Source organism: Tenrec ecaudatus, chromosome 11, assembly GCF_050624435.1.
Source record: "Tenrec ecaudatus isolate mTenEca1 chromosome 11, mTenEca1.hap1, whole genome shotgun sequence".
NCBI classification, from domain to species: Eukaryota; Metazoa; Chordata; class Mammalia; order Afrosoricida; family Tenrecidae; genus Tenrec; species Tenrec ecaudatus.
This window is the reverse complement of record NC_134540.1, coordinates 70,571,702-70,577,808: the sequence shown is the minus strand read 5'-3', so window position 1 is coordinate 70,577,808 and position 6,107 is coordinate 70,571,702. Positions and strand designations below refer to the sequence as shown.

General features: G+C 48.2%; 1 pseudogene; it reads left to right on the top strand.

Moving 5' to 3' along the window:
• The first annotated feature begins 944 nt into the window (after positions 1-944).
• On the top strand, positions 945-5,580 carry LOC142460974 (septin-10-like; annotated as a pseudogene).
• The last annotated feature ends 527 nt before the right edge of the window (positions 5,581-6,107 follow it).

Here is a 6,107-nt window from a genome sequence, read left to right as displayed (position 1 = left end):
GTGGTGAAGATCAAGTAGCGATGCCGATGTCAAAGCGAAGGGGACGAGGACCTCCCAGAGGGCGACACGGCACCCAGGAAGATGGGTGTGCTGGGGAAGGAGGAGCAGGGCCAGGCTACCAGCCCAGGGCTCCCTCCCCTGAGAGACGGAAGAGTTTGGATGAACATGAAACAGGAAAGCTTTACTTTGGTGGCTTGATGGAAGAGCAAGCCAGGACCAGCGTTACCAAGACAAGCTCCTTGAAATCGGGGCTTCAGTTTGATACATGTTCACCAGAAAGTCAATTCAGTAGATCTGTAACAGATTTGGGGAGAAGGGTCACCAGTATGCATGAATCTGGGGTATAATTCTTGACAGGAAGTGGCTCGTGGACCTCTTGCTTTCATACATCTTCTGAGTCCGTCAGGGGATGTCTTTCCTGTGACTTTTGGTTCCCTGACCAAAGTTCTTCCATTCCTGCATGACTGAAGATTGTGACGGTCCTTGCGGTGCACGCATGTTCGGTGAGTCAGGCCTGCCCTGACTGACACTCGCTTGCTGTAATGGGATGCTTTCTCAGGCGGAAAAGGGGTCTGAAAGAGGCAGGCTGCCAGTAAGGAAAGCACAGGTGAATGATGAGCAATATAGGAGGTGTGTGCTTCAAAATTCAGTGACCACATCTCACCTCCTTAGGGCAGGTGCCTTGGGCATGCTGTAGAAGTTACGATCGTTACACAGGTCAAGCAGGTTGAGAAATGGCTTCAGCCGTGTGGTCAAAGCCCCAGAGAGGCTGCATCATCACGGGGGCAGGTGACCCTGCTGGCCGGGGTAGCCATTGACATCAGAGCAGGAAGGTCCCGCTCAGGCAAATGCCCCAGCCAACACGCTCTGCTTGTAGGTGCGAGGAAAGAGGCAGGCAGCTGCTTAAGTGTCGCTTTTCCAGACATTGAAGTTTACAGCTGACGATGACTCAAGGTCACTGGATTTTGAAGTAAGCAGGGTCTGTGTGATGAGTCGGCACCAGCAGCATGTGCAATGGATCAGAACACCGAGAAAAGAAAGTAAAACCTCCTCCATTTGCTGTAAGCAGGAAGCCAGCCTGGGCTGGGGTCGGGGCCGGGCTCTGCTCCGGGGTTTTCCTGGACACCGGGGGAAATTCCCTCCGCACAGGGACTTTCAGATAGGGGTTTCTGTTAGGTATCCAAGTGGGGTATGAGCCGCAGTCTGGAGAAAAACAAGTTCTAAGGTAAACAAGCGGCCATCTAGCTGAGAAGCAACAAAGCCCACCACGAGGTGTCGAAGGGATCAGGTATCAGGCATCAAAGAACAAAAGATCATATCATTGTGAGTGGGGGGAGTGCAGAGTGGGGACCCAAAGCCCATCTGCAGGCAACTGGACATCCCCTTACCAAGGGTCACGGGGAGGAGATGAATAAAACATACAATTTTCCTCTAGTTCTTTAATGCTTCCTCCCCTCCTCCCCCACTATCATGATCCCAATTCTACCTTACAAATCTAGCTAGACCAGAGGATATACACAGGTACAGATAGGAGCTGGAAACACAGGGAATCCAGGACAGATGACCCCTTCAAGGACCAGTAGTGAGAGTGGTGATACCAGGAGGGTGGAGGGAAGGTGGGGTAGAAAGTGGAACCGCTTACAAGGATCTACATACGACCCCCTCCCTGGGGGATGGACAGCAGAAAAGTGGGTGAAGGGAAGCATTGGACAGTGTAAGACATGACAGAATAATAATTTATAAATTATCAAGGGTTCATGAGGGAGCGGGGAGGGAGGGGGCAAAATGAGGAGCTAATACCAAGGGCTCAAGTAGAAAGCAAATGTCTTGAGAATGATGATGGCAACAAATGTGAAAATGTGCTGACACAATGAATGGATGGATGGATTGTGATAAGAATTGTATGAGCCCCCAATAAAATTATTTTAAAAATATATATGTGCTGCGCTTTTATAGAAAGATAAAGAAAAAAAAGAAAAAGAAGTTATCCATCAATTATAGGTTCCTCCAGGACAGGGACCATGTCCACCATGTCACCTTGTTTTTGCAAGGGGGGTAATTCGGGCAGTCTGTCAAGAGCCAGCCAACTGATGTGACAGGGTGGAACAGGGAGCAAGAATATTTACTGAAGTGTCATAATGCTTATGCGCTGTTAACCTCAAGGTCAGCAGTTGGAAACCGCCAGCCACTCCTCGGGAGAAAGACCGGGTTGCTACCCCCTTTAAGGGATTTGTTTCAGAAAGCCGTAGGGGCAGTTCCAGCCCATCCTGTGGGATCTCTGTGAGTCTGAATCAACTCGATGGCAGTGGGAGAGACAAAAAACAGCCAAAGAGGTAGGAGTCCTGGTGGGACCTTGGGTTAGGTACACACCAGGCTGCTAACCAGCCATTCAAAACCACCAGCTGCTCTGCAGGGGAAAACTGCCATTCCCACAAAGTTAGAGTCTCGGGAAGTCACAGGGGCGGTTGTACCTTGTTCTCGTGGGTCCCTTTGAGTCAGAATCAACTGTGACTTTGGTTTTGGTTTCAGGCACCCAAGAAAGACAGAATGGACATTGTCTATCAAAATCTGCTTCCTGGAAGATCCCCTCATAGAGGGGTTTAGGAGAGGAGATGGGTTAATTAGGGTGCGAGGTAGTACCGATGAAGAACACAGCTTTCCCCCAGATCCTGGATGCTTCCTCCCCCCAACTACCATGATCCGAATTCTACCTTGCAGGCCTGGATAGGGCAGAGGTTGTACACTGGTACATATGAGGGCTGGAGGTACAGGGAATCCAGGGTGGATGATACCTTCAGGACCAAGGGTGTGAGGGACGATGCTGGGAGAGTGGAGGGTGAGTGGGTTGGAAAGGGGGAACTGATTACAAGGATCCACATGTGACCTCTTCCCTGGGAGAGGGACAGCAGAGAAGGGGGTAAGGGAGATTCCGGATAGGGCAAGATATGACAAAATAACGATGTATAAATTACCAAGGGCACATGAGGGAGGGGGGAAAGGGGAGGGAGGGGGGAAAAAAAGAGGACCTGATGCAAGGGGCTTAAGTGGAGAGCAAATGCCTTGAGAATGATTGGGGCAGGGAATGTATGGATGTGCTTTATACAATTGATGTATGTATATGTATGGATGGTGATAAGAGTTGTATGAGTCCCTAATAAAATGTAAAAAAAGAAAAGAGGAGAAAAAAATGATTAGGGCAAAGACTGTACAGATGTGCTTTATACAATTGATGTCTGTATATGTATGAACTGTGATAAGAATTGTATGAGCCCCAATAAATTGTTAAAAAAATCTGCTTCCTGGAGCAGCAGGTGAAGTACTGTCAAGACTTAGGGGCTGCAGTCTTCTGGAACAACAAGCCAGCTGATCTGGCTCACAGATGAGTGTCTTTGCTTGAAGGGGCGTGTTTACATTCCAGCGACAGGTCTCCTTACTGAGGCCTGTCCTCCAGGTGGTTCATTGAACTTCCAAAGGGAAGCCGCAAAGGTCTGCCAGTTCCTCATGAATTCCAACAGGATTTCAAGTTGAGACAGAGGACAATAAAGTATAGGAATCCCCCAGCAGAAACACTGTGGCCTGTGCGGCCTCAACAGCCTTGTCAGTTGTTCCCCCTCCTCTTCTCTCTCTCTCTCTCTCTCTCTCTCTCTCTCTCTCTCTCTCTCTCTCTCTCTCTCTCTCTCTCTCTCTCTCCAATTGAGCTCAGTCCGGTGTGCTGTCATCAGGATTTCCCTGGATGGAAGTCCCCCTGTCACCCTTGCCAAGCACTGCTAGCAGAGGCCACCAGCAAAGGCTAGGGGTGGCGGACTTGATTTCTAGGCTGCTCCTGGTGGTCAGTGGCATGCATCCAGTGCAGACAAAAGAGGACAAGGTGCCGCCCTGCCGTGCGCAAACCTGAGCTAAGTTAGTGGGAGTGGCCATGACTTCGATCCCACTTTCTCTTTCATTACAAAAAGAGGACCAGCTTCCTAACATTGAAACATGGTGTTTCCAGGAAACCAACAGACCTGCATACTCTGTGGGAATTTGATCCTATATCTGGGAATTCTCGTCAAGTGATCTTTTGCTTCTTGATGTGTTATTTCAAACAGAACATGGATATATATCACCTGGTAAGGTCTACATCTCCCTGTCCTTCCCAAACTTCCCAACAAGAAAAGGGTGCAAAACAGTGATTGTTAGTGTGCCAGTGCTGAGACCTTGTCTACATGACTGGTCCCCATCCTACCGCTCATTCCATTGCCACGCAGGACCCTGGCCTCCTCTGAAGTATCATAGTACCTGCTCTTTGAAACTCACATGGCAGAGAAACCACCGTGCGTGTCCTCACAAGTAGATGATGAACAGAGGAAAAATTCACTCCTTAACTAGGTTTGGCCATGTTAGTTTTGAGAGTCTGCCTGATCAGTTGGTCAATAGATCAATTCAGCCGGGATTCTATTTTAATATCCTCTGTGTGTGGGAAACTGGAATTGGAATGCCAACACTGGTTGACACATTGTTTGATGTAGATTTTGAAGACCAGGAATCCTCACATTGTCACCTGGATGTCAGACTTAGGGCTCAGGCATATGAACTCCAGGAAAGCAGCCATTGTGAACACGGTAGGATTTGGTGACCACATCACTAAAGGGCAGCACCAGCAACCGCTTGTCAACCACACAGATGCTTGGTTTGAGGCCCATCTCCAGGAAGAGCTGCAGAGGAAGCACATCCTCCTCAATGACCATGATTCTCACATCCACATGCGCCTTTACTTCAGTTCACTAACTAGCCACTCTCTGAAGACACTTGACCTCTTAACCATGAAGGTCCTCGGCAGTACGGCGACTTCCAAAGCAGATGTGATTTCTAAAAGTGAATGGCAGAATTTTAACATCAAGCGCATGGTAGTGAATTGGTTAGCAATGGTTTCCAGCTCTTGCTAGACAATGAAGCGATGGCTAAAACCAATTCTTCAGTGAATGCACATTTGCCACTTGCTGTTGCGGGAAGGATGGATGAGGTAAAGGTCAGCAATAAGACGGCCAAAGCGAGCCAGCATCCTTGGGATGTGGCACAAGTAGAAGATGGGGTCCAGTGTGACTTCATAGACATGCTCGTGTGTACAGCTACGGAAGGCCCGTGAGAACAGGTACACGCCAACATTACGAACTTGACAGACATTGCAAACTGGAGGAAGTGGCTTTAGACATGGGCCCCAAGAAGACGCCGGCGAGGAGACCTGTGCAGCCAAACGACACCCGAGCGCCACAGGGAGCGCCAGAAGAAAGAAGGCGAGAGGAAGCAGCTGTTTGTACAGAGGGGGAAGGAGGAAGAGGCCAGGTTGACAGAAACACCTTAAAAGAGTTCACCAAGAAGAGAGGCTGAAACTTGAGAAGACTTTTGGAAGAAGGAATAACTACTTTTTCTGAAAGCAAACTAACAAAAACCAAAAAAGCTCCCTCTGAAATGGACCAGAACCAGTCTTCTGGTGTAACTGGTGGCAAGAGGAACAAGGCTCAGAAAAATTCCAATTTCATCTCAGACAGTCATTCTACAACTACGTATGGCAACCTATCATTGCAAGCAAGTTATTTTTAAAAGAAGCGAAAAGCAAAACAAAAACCGTGACGCTGCCTTCCTTATCTCCCTTCCTGATGCAAGCAATCTTTCAGACTTTCTCTCCAGGCCAGGCCCCTCCCAGCACTCTCTGCGCCCCTTGGCTTCTGCGGAGGAAAGATAAGATCAAAGACAGCTCTGAAAGCAGTTTTATTGGCACTTCGTCCACATATCAAGCAATTCCATAGTCCAGTCATGTCAAGAAGAGTTGTACAATCATCGACACAGTCAATTTTAGGACAGCGTCTTCTTCCTGGTACTCATTGTTATTAGTGCAATTTTTAATATTGTGGCAAAAATATACACATATACACAACAAAACGCTCTCCAATTAAACAACTTCTACTTGTATATTTCAGTGCCGTTGATTATACCCTTCATGTTGTACCACCATTATTGATGTCCTTTTCCAAATGATTCCACCACCATTAACATCAACTCAGTGCTCCCTAAGCCAAAACTCTTCCTCCGTCACTCCTGGGAACCACTGGTCAACGTTGGGATAGTTT